The sequence below is a fragment of the Ctenopharyngodon idella genome, chromosome 5 (assembly GCF_019924925.1).
Source record: "Ctenopharyngodon idella isolate HZGC_01 chromosome 5, HZGC01, whole genome shotgun sequence".
NCBI classification, from domain to species: domain Eukaryota; kingdom Metazoa; phylum Chordata; class Actinopteri; order Cypriniformes; family Xenocyprididae; genus Ctenopharyngodon; species Ctenopharyngodon idella.
Genome location: NC_067224.1, coordinates 38,190,924 through 38,208,421, shown reverse-complemented (window position 1 = coordinate 38,208,421; position 17,498 = coordinate 38,190,924). Strand labels below are relative to the sequence as shown.

The window sequence follows — 17,498 nt, the reverse complement described above, 5'->3', positions numbered from 1 at the left end:
AGAAAGGATTGAAATAGGACGTAGGTCACGCTTGTTATTGGAAAAATAATTTTCAATGTGTTGTCTATGGAGAGCAGATGTGGCATACTGTCGATTACCACAGAATGCACAGGATACAAGTTTACTTACAATGGTAGATAACTGAGCCAGTTCTATGCATAGAATTTTGAGGTGTACTTTTTTTTTGTTAGTGGAAGAAAGACTTGAAGGTCAGTTTGCAGAAACGCTCCTCCAGGAATCGCCTCGCACTTAATTCCTGGTAAGTGTGTAGCTGCACTTTTCCTGTTCATTTTTATTGTCTGTAGAAATCAACAGCCACAGATTGTCAATAGACATTAAAGGATTAGTTCATATGGAGACCCTATATGGAACCCCAAAAGGATCATGATGATGGAAAAAAAATTAGATGGGATTAGAAACTTTGTGTTTGCTTGCAAAATGTAAGTGATGGAAATAATATGAGATGGGATGAAAATGTATTTAAAATTTTTAGCAAAATATTTCAATGCTTTTGTGAATGAATGTAAAGTTTTTCTGGGCAAGGCAATATTTTTGCGAGACAATGCAAAAGCATTGAAATATTTTTTTTCTCCCATTTCATATTTATCCCATCACCATGCCTCCCTTAGGGGCTCCATATTAAAGGGAGATGGGGAAAAAATTAGATGGTTGGAAAAATTAAATTAGATTTAATGATTTTTATCTTCAGTTGATTTCATCTAAGGCTGTGGCTGAAATCAGTTGTAGTTCTTTTGTTTCTCTTTTCTTCAGTGATTCTGCTTGTTAACAGCAGGTGTTCATCACTAATGCTCAATCATCACTTAATTAATTGCTTATCTCATTAACTAACTCTGCTTCAGTGTTATTTTAACACTATTTAGAGAGGGACCATATGTACTCTGAGCAGAGTTGATTTAACTCTAGGGATTTTGCTGTGTACGCGAGTGGAAGAATAACCTCTGACCCGACGCATGATGTATTGGCGAACGCGGAAGCGCAGAGGATATAGCAAAACAAAACACCAGTCACAAATTAGAAGTCTTAAACGAGAATTTTTAAAGAGAAATGTCGGAGGATTTCGATATAAGAGAAGAGAAGCTTGAGTTTGTTTCCCAGCCCTATTTGTTTGAACCATGAGAGGCGTCTACTCTCATTTAAGCTTACGCTACTCCTACATCCTGCGTCATACGTCGGGTCAGAGGTCAGGGGTCAGGTATTTTTCTTACAAAAACCCAAAGCTTTGCTTCAGAAGGACTTTATTACCCCCTGGAGCCGTATAGATTACTTTTATGATGGATGGATGCACTTTTTTGCGCTTCAAAATCTTGAGCCCCATTCACTCCCATTTCAAAACTTGGAAGAGCCAGGATATTTTTTAATGTAACACTGATTGTGTTCGTCTGAAATAAGATAGTCACATACACCTAGGATGGCTTGAGGATGAGTAAATCATGGGATAATTTTCATTTTTGGGTGAACTATCCCTTTAAATTTTGAATAATTTAGATTTTTGTCTTGTGTTATATGAATGACTTTTTTTTGGTGCTTTTTGAAGCTATATGCCTAGAGCCACTTTGAGACACTGCAAAACATCTTTTTTTGAGGGTGAGTAAACGATGACAGGACATTCATTTTGGGGTAAACTATAGCAAAAAATATTCCTTTAAATCATGAAATAAAGAAGTCGTGAAACAGACATGGTGCTGAACAGACATTCATTGAACCAGTCTGAACTCAGTACACAGAGCATATCGTAAACAGTGAATTACTGCCAACCAGAAACAGCATCTCTACATCCCTGTCCTTATGCTGTACCCTCTCTATATAACCAGTGATCCCTCACTGGATCTCAATGTGAGGGATTTGCCACAGACCAGCAACAGATGTGCCGTGCCCTGTCCTCTCTTCCTCTCACTCTCTTCCCAGAGTCTCTTTGTTTAGCAGGATTACAGCCCGTCATCTCTGGGGACGGCGGTCGTGGCGCAAAGCGTTCGGCTCTTAAAGGGCTGGCGCGCACGCAGGCAGTCGAGCCGAGGGACCCGTTCACATACCCAGTGTGTCTCCGAATGGACTCCCACCGTGCTTGGCTCTGCGGGACCTCAATTCTCTCCCAGCCAGGGTGTTTCTCAACAGGCCTGAATGGAAAATGGATGTTGATTTGATCCAGAGTGTGCAATGACACCTCTGACACAGTCCTTGTGGGCTCTGTGATAAATATTTAAAGAGCGAGAGAAAGAAATGTTTGATTGGAAAGAGAAAGAATTATGTAGAGAAACACTCACACTAAAACGGAGGGGGATCGTGAGTGGGTGTGCGAGGAGGAAAGATGGAAGGCAAATGGCAGTCTACATGCTGCGCTGATTAGATATTCCTTTTGAAGGTAGGTGTGGTGTCAGGTTTGCTTTGAGAGGCTTTTCTGCTCTTGATGTTTCTGGGGTAACAAAGACGTGTCGAAGAAGCATTCGCTGATATGAAGATTTTGTTACTCGCTTTCCTGTGGCACTTTGCAGGCAGCTGGCTGCTAATTTATTGAGCGTTGACGTTTGGCATCTTGTGGGCAGACGTGTTTGACTAACATTATCTGCTGAAGAGAGTTCACGACATCTTTATTTTCACCCAACACATGTGCACAAGCGTTTTTGATGTGCTGTGAAGACAATAAAAGAATATGTAAGAACAACAATAAGAGAATAAGTATGAAAAACAACAAAAAATAGAACATATAAATCACTCAAAAATGAAAATGTTTAAAGAAAACTTTTCCCAAGCAATTTAATTAACATTTTAAAGGAATAGGTCACCCCAAAATGAAAATTCTTTATTGTTTTCTTACTTGTATGCTTTTTTTTTTTTTTTTTTTTTTTTTTTTTAAATCTGTACAGAGCTCTTTTGTATATTAGGGCACTTCAGGGTGAATATGTCTTTCAACCTGCAATAAGGGGAAATAAAATCATAAAAACACCATAAAATACACTATAAAAGTGGTCCATACAACTCAAGTCATATGATAGATTTGTGTGACACACAGACCCAAATTTATGTCTTTATTATTGATGTGTCCTGAATGCCAATACCAAAATTGTTCTGTCATCTGAACGAAACATGCTAATTTGAATATACAAAATGTAGAATGAAATAGAATAAAAGTTGCCACAGAGGGGAAGATATTTACACCACTATATAAAAGTTTTAGGCTGGTAAGATTTTTTTTTATTATTATTATTATTATTATTGTTGTCTCTAATGCTCACAAAGGCTGCATTTATTTGATGAAATATATAGTAAAAAACAGCAATATTGTGAAATAATATAATCTTTAATATGTTTTCTATTTTTATATATATTCTAAAATGCCATTTATTCCTGTGATCAAAGCTGAATTTTCAGCATCATTACTCCAGTCTTCAGTGTCACATGATCCTTCAGAAACCATTCTAATATGCTGATTTGCTGCTCAAACATTTCTTCTTATTATTATCAATGTTCTGCTTTTTTTTTTTTTTTTTTGGAAATCTTTATTTTTTTTATTGAAACTGTGAAGATTATTTGATGAACAGAAATCTATTTGAAAAAATAAAAAAGAACAAAATGTATTTGATCAATTTATTGCATCTTTGCCGATTAAAAGTATTACAAAAAATCTTACTGACCCCAGACTTTTGGACAGTAGTGTAAAGCAGAGCATGACAATACAGTAAATTTACAGAACAGACAATTTACAGTAATGCATTTACAATGGAGGTTTAGCAGGTAAACAACATGAGACATGAGTAAATGATGAAGTCATTATTTTTACAGCTTGGAGGTGATTTCAGTCTACAACGTATATTTTTTCAGGTGTTTTTTCAAACAAGAAAAAATGTACGGCAGGACTTGACTTTGTCCATCAAGAATTGATTAGGACCTTTGCTAATTGCTGCAATCTCATGTGATTGACAGGTTGCTGGAGGGGAGGGATTATTGCTGTTATAGGAAAGTAAAGAATTGACAGGAAACAATATGAAGAGGGAATGGAATGGGGACAGACTGGATTCAAACAAGTCACCTGTCACTCTTAGAAGAAAAGGGTTAGTTCACCCAAAAATGAAAATGCTGTCATTAATTACTCACCCTCATCTTTCGTTCATCTCAGAACACAAATGATCTTTTTGATGAAATCTGAGAGCTTTCTGTCCCTCCATTCCTACGCAACTACCACTTTGATGCTTCAAAAAGTTCATAAAGAGATCGTAAAACTAATTCATATAAAATTAGTTTTGTCCAAATTGACAGATTATAGGCTTTTATTCACATATAAACATTCATCAACTCACACATCAGTTGTGGTAAATGGAAGCTCAAGCATGTTTGCTTGACGTGCAAAAACCAATGAGGTTCATTCTCGTGTTACGCATCACGTTTGAGCTTCCTCAAGAACCAAAGAGGTTTGTTCTCACGCATCAAGCAAGTATGGTTGAGCTTCTGTTTATGTTCGCTGATCAATGTTTATATGTGAATAAAAGCCTAAATTCAATCTGTTCATCATTTAAAGTAATAGAGTCTCTTTGGAAAATTTGGACTAAACCGCTCAATTCATATGGATTAGTTTTACAATCTCTTTATGAACTTTGTGAAGCGTCAAAGTGGTAGTTGTGTAGCTGTCAATGGAGGGACTGAAAGCTCTCAGATTTCATCAAAAAGACCTTCATTTGTGTTCCGAAGATTAACAAAAGTCTTACGGGTTTGGAACGACATGATAATTAATGACAGTTTTTTCATTTTTGGGTGAACTGTCCCTTTAAAGGGTTCTGTCATTTCATGGATTTAGTTTTAATTATTTAATTTTGTTTTAATTCATTTTATTTTAATTAAATTCTATGAATTAAAATGCTCATAAACATACTTCATCACTAGAAAAAAGTAAATAACCAATTAAACCTGAAAGTATTATGCAATCATTTAAGACATTTCTCCTTACATAGAACTTTTTGGCGTAAAGTGTTGTTTAAAACTGAGAAGAACTTTAGGGTTCTATATAGAACTCAATTGAATTTTTTTCCCATAAAAGTGTACATACTGTAAGCATCACTGCTCAGTATGTTAAAGCATATGCCACTCATATCAGTTTCCAACATATCTGGCCTCCACGAAGTAATTTCCAACAAAATTATTCATGTAGTCCCAATGCTAATGGAATAATTAAATTTACACGGATTGTATGGAATAAAATTAACTTCAAAGAATTGTATCGAATTAGCTCTTTTTAATTAACAAAACTGACCAAGCAGCCAAAATCCATTTTCTGAGTCAATGTGGATATAGAAGCATCGTTCCATCTTTACCTTTCCACCCTTCTCTAACTTCTTGTTTTGTACTTCATTGATACTGTTCAGTGTGTAAATCACACCACTGTCTCTCGCTTGGTGTTCGGGGAGAAAACTGACCGCATAACCATCTGCCACAGAGCATTCTGCTGTTTGTTTTGGCCCATCTGGATGCACGACACTTTTGAGATCATGAAGTTTCTCATAATAGACCGCATCTTCATATCCCATAACACCCATAATTTTCCATAATGTGCCTACAGTTGGAGTCATTTGTGTTCATGCCTGCCTATTAGAATGCATGGACATCTATATGTCTTAAAGCCATTTTCCTGATTATTTTTCAGTCTGTGCAAAACTAAGTTGGGAGTTTTCATGCAAAACTAAATGAATGAGTAGTAAAATAATAAATAAGTACATTTAAATATTAAAATAATAATAAATCGTGGAGGCATACAGTAACTTTGCCTGTATGCAGATCTAGGCTGTTTATGTGTCTGTCTGTGCATGTTTTATGGAGTGTGTGTGTATATAGGAATCAATGCTTGTGGTGTAAGTACCAGTAATCACCGCGGGTGAATGTAAATGCTTCATATATTTTCTGACTGGGTCACCCGAGGCAGAAGACAGCAGGTCATGCATGCAATACTCTCTCTCTCTGACGCACTCACACATACTCCGAAACCGAAAGGCACATTGTAAATGTCAGTACACTGAGTACCTCAAGCTTCATACAATGTGATTTTTGTTTTGAAATCTTCCAGAAATAGCCCAGTTATGAAATCAGTTTATATATAATTATACCAAATTAGCCAGCACTATCACCATTCTGTTCACACATTATACAAGTAAAGTGGCAAAAATGTGATATTCTACAGGTGCAGCCATGTTAGAGTAGTTATAAAATGCTGGCTGGAAGCAATCTGCTTTCATAATGTCCTGTAATTTACAAATGTAACACATTCGGACCACCGAAAAAAAATGTAGATTAAAAAGAAAACGGGGAGTGTTTGGGATGCTAATGGTACTCTTCACATTTTGCCTCATATTAGGGATGCATGATATATCAATACAAATATGGGCTTATATTAAAGTGTACCTCTTTATGCTTTTTTAAAAGTTCCTAATTTTGCTTTGGACAAGTAGGTTTACATGCATCGAAGATCAAAAAACACTTTAATTTCTCATAAAATATATTGCAGAGTCACCGTTTTTCTCACAGTGTCTGAAACGGTTCTATAAAGGATTCAGTCTCTTCAAACCCCGCCTTTCCGAGAGCTTCCTCCGCTCTGATTGGTCAGATGGCCCAGTCTGTTGTGATTGGTCTACCACTTACAGCACGTGTCGGAAATGAATCATCCATTACCATATGTGAATTTCATCTCCAGAAGCTTCCTCAGCACTTTTACACACACTGATACCAACAGTAATGAAGGCGTCGCTGTTCTCGGGCAGCCAATGAAGAACACATGCAGGCATTATGCAAATTTGTTACAAGCCTAATGTGTGTTTACTGACAACTCATTTCTCAGGTAGTTCAGAATTGGTTCTCCATTTCAGAACTCCATTTATCGTGCACTTTAATCCTTAAAACTTTGCAGAGCTTTTACATTCACAAACAGCTATATTACACACTACATAAAAGGTAATATCCAAAAAAGCATAATACGGGCACTTTATTTAGACAAAATGGTATAGATTTTTTTTTATCAAGCCATTTATCATTCAGATTATCAGCCAGAATTTTAATATTGGTCCATCCCTAATATCAGCACACTGGCTCGTTATAAAACAGCCCTCATCATCTTTGACTCCATCACCTTCCAATCCCATGATCTCACAACCTGCATATGTGAGGTGAACACCTACAGTCCCCCAGTTTATCACTACAGGGCCTTTTTCTTGTTTGCATGTCCGTGCATGTATGCATGTTTGTTTCATTCGTCCCTGTGAGCCCGCCTCCTTTTAAACCCCATGCATCTCTTTTGTACATGTCGTCGCTCATGCCAGCTGCTCTCTGAAGCCACAGGAGTTCCCATAGTTTCCAGGCTTTAATTAGCCTCGGAGGATCAACACACCTTCAGGTGCTATAGCGCTCTCACACGTACACGTGCACACATATGCACTTTTCTTCTCACCGAAATCAGCGATAATTCAGCTTTATATGAAGTCCCAGCAGGCTCTCTATTGCATACCTTAATGAATTAGGGACAGGGGAATAGTGAAGGGAAACAATGATCAAATGTGGCTTCCTCATCTCCACCATTTACATGTGCATTTGGGTTTATTGAAAGCGAGAATTCATTTTTTAATTGTGAGCATGCGCCTCCCTGGCCCTTCCCCTCTCAACATCTTTAGATTTCAAACATCAGCAAAACACCTCGTCTGCACCCAAACCTACACATACAGCCCAGCTAGAGAACCTGCTAATTGGCATTTTGGTGTGCATGACTGGGCTTGCACAAATGCTCATGTTTACTAGTTTTGCTAGACTTCAGTAGTACTAGAAAAGCAGTCGACTAGTCAGTGTTTACCTTATGGAAATGGCTCACAATACACTGTGAAGAATCAGCTGCCTTTTCTGTTTTTGATCAATCCAATGCCTCACTGATGGAGAGTGAGTGGAGAGACAGCTGAGACGAAAGCGTGCTTATATCCATTATCCGATCCACACTGCAAAAAAAAAAAAAAAAAGTATTTAGGGCCCAAGCACCGGTGGTGCGAGGACCCTATTGTTATTGCTCGGTCAATTCTTCTTCTCAGAAATGAATCGCATTTTTGAGGGCCTAAACATGCTCAAAAACCCATGAAACTTTACACACGCGTCAGAAGTGGTGAAAATTTACGTCTGATATGGGTTTCAGAAATAGGTGTGGTAAAATGGCTCGATAGCGCCACCTACAAAATGTCAATTAAGTGCCCTTTGCGCTATGTTTCATTGATAAGTATGAAATTCGGTAGACACATGTAACAGCCCAATACCTACAAAAAAGTCCCTGGGTGCAAAATCTGAAAACCCAACAGGAAGTGAGATATTTTGAATTTTCTCTGCAAAATCCTCCTATAGCTTTAATCAGATCAACATCATATTTGGTCAGTCTAATCTAAAGGCCTTTGTGATGTTAAATTGCGAAGATCTTGAGTTTTCGCTGAAGCGTTTGTCCGTGTTTCACCATGAAACAGGAAGTTGTTGTAACTCGGGCATACTACCCCAAACTTCACATGTGTGATAAGAGTCCTGGCCTTAAGACATCTACATGCCAATATTCAGTTACAGTCATAGCTCCACCTGTGGCAACAGGAAATGGCAGGCTTTGCACTGTAATTCACTCCCAGAAACACATTTATATATGCCAAGAAGTACCAAACATGCTAGAAACACGTTAAATCATGCAACATTTGGTTAAGTGCTAAAGTATGTGATTAACGCCACAAAACAGGAAGTTATTGTAACTCAGGCATACAATGTCTTTATCTCTTCCTTGCTAAATGTACATTGTAAAGCGTCCTTGAGCCCTGGAAAGGCGCTATATAAATAAAACTTATTATTATTATTATTAATGTCTGATTTGCTCCAAACTTCACATTTGATAATAATCTACATGGCAATATTCAGTTACAGTCAAAGCGCCACCTGGTGGCAGCAGGAAGTGTGGCACTTTGAAATGACTTTGCCATAATCCTCCTGTATTTACTCACTTACATGCATGTTGCCCACTGTTCACTGTTTTCCTAAGGCCAACAGGTGGCGGTGAGCCCGGGTGCGAGGGCCCTTTCATCGTTGCTTGCAGCTTTAATTTGGTCTTGTTTTCCAGTAAATAAATCGAGTCATCTTCAAAACAAGATACAGTTCTTAAAAAGCAAATAAATCTTGAATTAAGTTTATTTTTCTTTGCCCACTGGCACTGACAAACCTCACATTCTTGTTAGATTTATGCTTCAAAAATGCCAGTGGAGTAAGAAAAAAGTTACTTCAATCAAAGAAATCTTTAAATCTTTAATACCTGGAGAAAAATATATTATTCACTCATATATGATTTTGCATGAATATACTGTATTCATGCAAAATCTCTCTTTTAGTGCTCACAGAAGAAAGGAAGTCATACGGGTGAGGGTGAATACATGATGATAGAATTGCCATTTTAAAGTGAACTATGCCTTTAAAGATAGAAGGCGACAAATTCCTCCCCTAATGACACTCTTTCTGAAACGAATAAATCAACTGCGTCAAATCTGTTGCCAAAGTATGATTTATGCATTTCTCTCTCCCTGAGCATCTTCCATGCCATCCATCATATTCGCCAAAATCCCAGAGAACACGGGTTAAATCATCTTCACCTCATCTCTCCTTACGCATCTGGAGTGTGTTGAGGGGGTGGGACATCTCTGAAGTTGAATAATAATCTAAATGTCATTAATCATTAGTCCACAGTCCGTCCCTTTCTCCGGCTGTCTCTCTCTCACACAAAAAGTCTAGAAAGGTGCGATCTGTCTGTCTGGCGTGGATGTCGCACTGTCACTTCCCAGTACACCCACATGTTTATTGTTGACTGCCTGTGTGTCTCCATTCGTGGCGGGAGCCTTGGTGACTGTGCACATGAGCGCTCTCTTGCACGTCACACGGAAATATCCATCCTCCCCAAGGGCTTCGACAGCTTGAGGCTTTGACATCTAGATGTATAGGATGTTCATGGTCCGCTTGGCCCGCTGTTCCCAAACTGTAGAAGTGAACAGCATGCAAGAAGTCAGATGCAAAAGGCATTAGATTCATGTAGATTCAGCTTTATGGCTCAGCTCCAGATTCTCATTGGATGAGACACATTTAAAGCCGCTGTAAAAGAACAGATATACGCACACCTGTGAGCATACATCAACTGAATTCTGAATTAATGTGGCAAAATATGGAATATATATACAGTATGTAACCCCTCTACCCAGGTCCTACTCGCCCTGCGATGCGCGGGCCTCGAACCCGGGTCTCTGGCGTGGGAGTCGGACGCTCTAACTTGAGATCAGAGGAGTGAGTTTTACTCGCACAGCAGCTACTCTGTTACACTCACCCCCCTAAACCTCACTCCCATCCAGGTCATGGCACCAATGTGACTGTGTGTGTGTTGGATGGAATAATTCAGGCTGAGATCAGGTGGATGGTCACTCATAGTTGCTTTACTGGGCCTGAGACAAGACTGGGACAAACAGCACCAAAAGGCTGATCAGAATACAGTGCATCGATGTTGCATGAGAAGTCAGCAGGATGAGCTATGAGACTGCTGATTACACATTTTTACAAAGTGATTGTAAACATATAGTAGACAAAAATTCTAAATAAAACATACATTAAAGAAAATAAAACATAAAACACTTTCTCTGTTCTCATTTCTCATCAATTCACATAAATACAGAGAAACTATGAACTTAAGCGACCAACATTTTAATTATTTTGTATAAATTATATATAGAAAGAGAAGAACTCAGCCCTAAAATGGCGCAGTTACACACTTCAGCACGTGTAAAAGCATCAGCATGTGTGCTAATTGCTAACACTCAACTAGGGATAATTTTATTTTAACACAGAACATGACAAAACCGAATAAAACACATTCCTGGAGCAAACAGCACCTAAAGGCTGATTAGCATACAGTGCATCGATGTTGCATGAGAAGTCTTAAATGAAATAAACAGAAGTTTGGAGTTCACAAGCAGGCCAATAAACACACTCTTCATCTTATCGTCACAAATAACACATATTTGACTCGGCTAACACAACTAGGAGATGACAGACAAAATAAGTAAACTTGTGTGTAGTTTAAAGTTCAAACTTGGGCTTGAAAACAATCCAAACTTAGTTTTTAAGACGGAGCAATCATTGATGTGACTTACCAGAAGGATGAGCTATGAGACTCTGCTGATGATGACATAGCTCCACCCCGCAATATCATGTGCACAAACGCAACAACCAATGGCGAGTTTTCCCAAATTATGAAATTTAAATAATATTATTCAAACTCCGTTTTATATATTATATATATATATATATATATTGACAATGCAAGAGTCTAGCACTCTGTATGTAAAGTCTACATCTGTGTTAAAAAAAGTAATCAGAAGTATTAAAATAATAATATACATAAATACATTAACCAGTTGACTTGCCATTGACCACCCCCAGAGTGTTGTGACTGCTGCCGCCCATCATGTTCTCCAGTAAGTGAACTGTGAATATATGAGGTTCATTAGTTTCAGAGAAATCCAGCAACAGGTGTGCTTGAGAAAAAAAGGTGCGACCTTGAATTTACATTTGAAAGATTCTTCAAAACAACATCAGAAGGTTTTAAGCTGGACTCTTCAGAGAGTCTCTTCAGAGTGGAGTTGCCTTGTGATGACACAGTGCTGTGTTTAGCAGTCATCTAACCCTCTTTTTAGTTAAAGAAACCCAGGTGTGTGAAATTTAGCCCCAGTCCTGAACTGCTGCGACTGGTGTGGTGCACAGCATAAAGGAGCTTGCTTAGGGAAACCCAAAACTGCAGGCCGCTCATGTTGTTCATATGCAGCATATTTACTCTGATAAGTTTAGAGAATGCAACCTTTTCACATGAAGTGCCATTTTTAATTGCCATATCATCCACAATGATAATATGCACATTGCAAAAAAATGCAGTAACATTCTGTCATTTACAAAGTACTGGTTTGTACACTAGAGAATGAAAAACAACATATAAATTAAACATAGTGCATTATTAACTTGGCTGTGAGTGGGTCTGAATATATATATGGGAGTGTGGGGTAAGATGAGCCAGTGGGTAAGTTGACCCACCCCCTTTATCTTGGCAACCGTACAATTTTATTGTCATGTGACCATATATTGTGGAACCAGCCATCATTTCTGGCAGACTGTGAAAAGGAGAAGCACATGGGAGGAGTGGAAGGCACCCATTTACTTTAAATACTGTTTTTGGCTTGTCAAAGTAAAAATTTTTGCAAAACAGATGTACAGTAATGGCTGTTACATCAAAGCAAAGTTAAATTAAGTTAAATCTCTGAAGTATAAACTGGTAAAATTAATGTGTAATATTGCAATTGTAAATTAATGTAATGTTATGCAATTGGTTTAGTTTATAATTATTTAAAAAAAAATCAACTTCATTTGGTTGTTTTTTTATTGTTTAAGTTAGCTTTAAGAAAAGAAATATGACTATTTGTAAAATGAAATTTGATTATTAAATTAGTTTTTAAAAGAGGTAAATTACCTTTAAAATTTCAGTTAGAAATGGTCAGTTTACACCCAGATGGTGCAACTTACACACTGACTCGGATCAACTTACTCATAACCTGGGGTAAATTGAGCCACAGGAACATTTTTTTTAAAATAAGAAGACATATATTTAGAACCCTTTGTCATAGATGTATTTTAATCATTTAAAATGACAGGAAACATCCTGAAATTACTTTAGATAATTTATTTTGTTCATACAACTAAATTGATATTTGTACAAATTACTCAATATAGTTGCGTGGAACCACTTGACACTGCTTTTTTAAGTAAATCCAATGAATGATTTTTTTGAGTGAGACATATTGTGAGACATATTGTGAATTTCCTGAAACATCATTCTCTCTGATACTCTGTTGTAGGATGAGCTTCGGACCATTATCTGAAATGCCAAGACCATCAAAAGACATTTGATGTGTTTACTATCTGACATAAATTTAACCTATTATGAAAAGTAGCTAATCTTTATCAAACATACTGAATCTAATCTTCATGTTCTTGCACAACAAAAACATGGGATTTGTGCCACTAAACACTAAAGTATACTGTATCCATGCAACATACATGCAAATATCAAACTAAACATGCTATTCAAGGACAATTACTCCATTTCATCACAATTTCAGACAAAAAAAAAAAACTTTGTGAAGCATTTTCTTTTCTGCCTATATTGGATATATAAGCTATTCGGCCATTCAAAACTTGTTTTACATGTGAACTATAGATTGTCATGGGCTCATTCTGACACATGAAGCGCTACTAGTACATGCTAATATTATTGTGTCAGTGTTTGTTGTTTTCTCACAGTTTTATTAGAAACATGACAGAAGATATGACAGGAGATGCACCAAAACATGATTAGATATCAAAGGATCTTGTTATACCATCTTAACATGGGGGAACACAAATAGATTTATTTTTGGTCCAAAGCATATCAGAACACAATTTCAAATGAAGTGTTGTCACAGAATTTCCTTTGCCAGACAAATTGAACGGGGAGTTTGTGCCAGCACTTTGGGCTTTCCCATTTTCACAGGCAGATTATTAGTGGCGTTTGCGAAGGCAAACATCACTAGTACTATTATTCATAACCGAGTAGTGTTGTTGTCATGGTACCAAATTGTCAGTAGTCGATATTCTTGATACCCATTTCAATTTGACAACAAAAACTAACTTGCTACCTTACACTTCTTTTAATTATTTAAAAAGTGAAATATTAATGCAAACTAATTATGAGTTGAAAGGCATGTAGCCTTCAAACATGTTTCAGTTAAGTAAACATTACTTGATTTTTAAAATGTATTCAAGACAAGTAAACACTTCATAAAATGAGCAAAGCAAAATATTACAAGCAACAGAACAAAGAGTGCTTGAATTTTTCAAAAGTAACAAAATATTATTTGCAAATAGTTTAAATGGATTACTTAAACCCTTAATCCTTTTAATACTTATTTACCCCCCCCCCCCCCCCACACACACACACACACACACTCAGCCTGTGTTATAAATGTCTTCACTGTCACTTTTGATGAGTTGAATGCATCCTTGCTGAATAAAAATATTAATTTCATCCCCCATAACACTCTAGCAACCACATAGCAATCTTTTCACAGTCAAATACCACTCACCACTGATGTAAAAATCTATTGTATTTACATCAGTGTGGTCTGGGCTGTTTGTAAAATGATGATAGTTGTTTATTAGCACTGTCAAGTTCTGGAAGCATGAGGAGAAAAGTACAAAATACAGCAGTGAGGAAATTAGACTGATGAAAAGGACATGACATTTCTTTTTTTTTCACCCTACTTTCTTTTTGATTCGTTTCCATACGCAGCATCTGTTCCTCTATCTACCTTCCTCGTTTGAGTATGATTAACACCACCTGATTTTAGCACGTGTAAATAAATTCACACTCAGTCCCTCCAACATTTATACACATCACTTTTACACCTCCAACTGCTGGTGTGTCCTAACAGAGATAATTTTAGCAACGCAACCATGCAAAACGGCAGGAAGAGAGGGAAAAAAAGAACTGCCAAGGTATGTTTACATATCTTTTTCAAGAATTCAAATGTTTCTGGTTGCCAAATCGCTCTCAACTTCACTGCTGTGCATGCTAACAGATGGAATTATGTGCTCTATTATGCCAGCTCTCTCTCTATTTTTTCATCTTGTGTGTGTGTGTGTGTGTGTGTGTGTGTGTGTGTGTGTGAGTGAGAGAAAGAGAGGAAGTTTCTTTCAGGAATCTTTTGAAAAAGGAGCCCACACATGCGATCACATGGCTGAATAACTCTCCTCTGTTTTTTAAAGTTTTACTGCCAGCAATCCAATGCGTCTCTCCTCCCCCAGTAAACAGCGTGTGTGTTCCTACTCCCATCAATAACTTAGCCAATGCTGTGAAATATGATTACGAACACAGAGACTTTGTTGACACTCTCAGCGATTTTTTGCAGTTCCCGCAGCTTTTCTCTAATTTTGTCTGTTCACTCATCACTCCTCCTGTTCCGAGAGAGAAACGTCTTGAAATTCAAAGTTCCGCCCACCCTCAGGCTTCAGGCCCTCGGAAGTGTCTGCACGTACCTTGCAAAACACTTGTGTTTAACAGTAAAACTAAACTGTGTAGGTTTGGGGGACATAATTTAAGCGCTGCCAAACCGACCACACAGAAGTGCCCACTCACCCTCAAGTTGTTTCAAACCTGTATGAATTTCTTTCTTTTGCTGAACATAAAAGAATATATTTTGAAGAATATGGATAACCAAATAGTTGATGGACCCAACTGAATTCCATAGGAAGTCACTGGGGCTTTGGTTTTGTTACCGACATTCTTCAAAAATATCTTCTTTTGTGTTCAGCAGAAGGAAGAAAAAAGGTTTGGAACAACTTGAGGGTGAATTGCAGTGATTTTTAGGTGAACTATACTTTTTTGGCAAGTGATAAAATAAGAGTATGAAAAAAGAACAATGCAATTTGGAGTGAATCCCTTAAGTCTTATTTACATGTGTGAACAGAATAAAGGAGAAGCTCCGAATTCCCCGAACTCACACTGGTTGACATCATGATAAAAATAGCAATGTTTTAGTGTCTTGCAGCTTTAAATAAGAAACATAAATGGCAACAATTTAAAGGTGCATATACACTAGAGAGAATGCTGCAAATTCAACTTTTTCATAGGGGATTATGCAACCAAATGGTGAAAAAAATGTTTCTGCAACAGACTTCTGGAAAACCAAATTGCTACTTTCCTGCTTCATTTCAAACTGACTGCACTCTTCAAATGCATCTTACACGTTCCCATCTATCAGAGCTTTCTTTAGTACGTAAGCACTCTAACCGGTTCATGTTAGTTTTGGCCAAAGCAATTTTAATACTAACAAACAAGTAACTTGTAACTTAAAAAGTAAAAAGTAGTTGTAACTTTATTTCTCGCAATTTCCATCTAATAACTGTCACATTATTTCCCGTAGTGTGACCCTATGTCATAATTGCAATTTATTTCTTAAATACTGTTCAAAAGTTTGGTGTCAGTAAGATTTTTTATGTTTTTGAAAGATGTCTCTTTTACTCACAAAGCTGCATTATTTAATAAATACAGAAAACACACTAAAATAATATTGTGAAATATTATTACAATGTAAAATAACTGTATTCTATTTGAATATATTTTAAAATGTAATTTATTCCTGTGATGTCAAAACTGAATTTTCAGCATCATTACTCCAGTCTTCAGTGTCACATGATCCTTCAGAAATCATTCGAATATGCTGATTTGCTGCTCAAGAAACATTTATTATTATTATCAATGTTGAAAACAGTTGTGCTGCTTAATATTTTTGTGGAAACCATGATACATTTTTTTCAGGAACAATTTTTTGTAACAATGAAGTCTTTACTGCCAATTTTGATCAATTTAATGTATCCTTTCTGAACAAAAGTATACATTTCTTTTTTTTAAACATTATACTCCCCCCAAACTTTAAATGGTAGTGTAAATATAAATAAATAATATATAATTAAATAATTCTTGAAGTTGTGAGATATGAAGGCACAATTACGAGACATATTAATATGAGAAATATAATTATGTCCGTTTTGAGAGATTGTGAGAAATAAAGTAGCAATTACAATTTATAATTGTGACTTCATTTGCCATAATATGACAACACTTTATGACTGTGGCTCTCTTGAAGAAACTGTAAAAGTAAAGTATAGTGTAAAGTAAATTTTCTTTTCCGCTGAGGTGGAAATGGGCTTTTAATCACAGTGTTCTCTCAAGAGCCAAGACCGTAAAATCACAGGAATAACTAAATAAGTAAAAACACATACCTTCATCTTTCCATAGTTGTTCGGATTTGGTTCCTGATTTTTTCTGGGAGAGTTATCTTGCAGGACTCCTGTAAATAAACAAACTCAGTTTGTACAGAGCAGGATTTATACAGGAGTGACAGCCATTTGTAACTTCAGTGTGAACATTACCAGAAATGAAATAAATTAAGTTTAAAAACTGTGCTGTTAAAAACAAACCAAAAACTAAAACTTAAACTAAACTCATTTTAAAAAACAAAACAGATTAATAACAGAGAAATTGATACAGTGATGACAATGTTTAAAAAATAAAACAAGTAAAGGTACATCTGAATGAAAAAAAGTATGCAGCCCTACAAAAATCAGTTTATTGACATTAATTTACATGCTCTTGATGGCAAAGAGCTACAGTTAGATCTCCTGTGTGACAGTTATTAGCTGCTCCTGTACGTTTCCATTTGTCCATCACATATTCTCAGTATTGATCAGCTGTCCAGTGTCAGACGCCGGAGGCGTTTTTGTCAATTCATCAATGACGTGTACTGATCGAAGAGAGAGACCATCGCTATTCTGCTGTCCCTGAGCAGTAGTCCGACTGGCCTTTTTCTCATGCTGTGTTC

The 17,498-nt window shown here is 36.8% G+C and overlaps 1 long non-coding RNA gene across 4 annotated transcripts; it reads right to left on the bottom strand.

Annotated features, from left to right (window-relative positions):
* Positions 1 to 1,737: 1,737 nt before the first annotated feature.
* On the bottom strand, positions 1,738 to 11,203 carry LOC127513637 (uncharacterized). Of its 4 annotated transcripts, XR_007930446.1 has the most exons (5): positions 11,184 to 11,200; positions 10,364 to 10,489; positions 9,007 to 10,134; positions 7,838 to 7,976; positions 1,738 to 2,647 (listed from the first exon to the last, which is right to left on the bottom strand). It is a non-coding gene; the product is annotated as an uncharacterized LOC127513637 (long non-coding RNA). The 4 variants fall into 4 exon arrangements; XR_007930445.1 differs by lacking the exon at positions 10,364 to 10,489 and having other exon boundaries at positions 9,007 to 10,021; positions 11,184 to 11,203; XR_007930448.1 differs by lacking the exon at positions 10,364 to 10,489 and having other exon boundaries at positions 11,184 to 11,201.
* Positions 11,204 to 17,498: the final 6,295 nt, after the last annotated feature.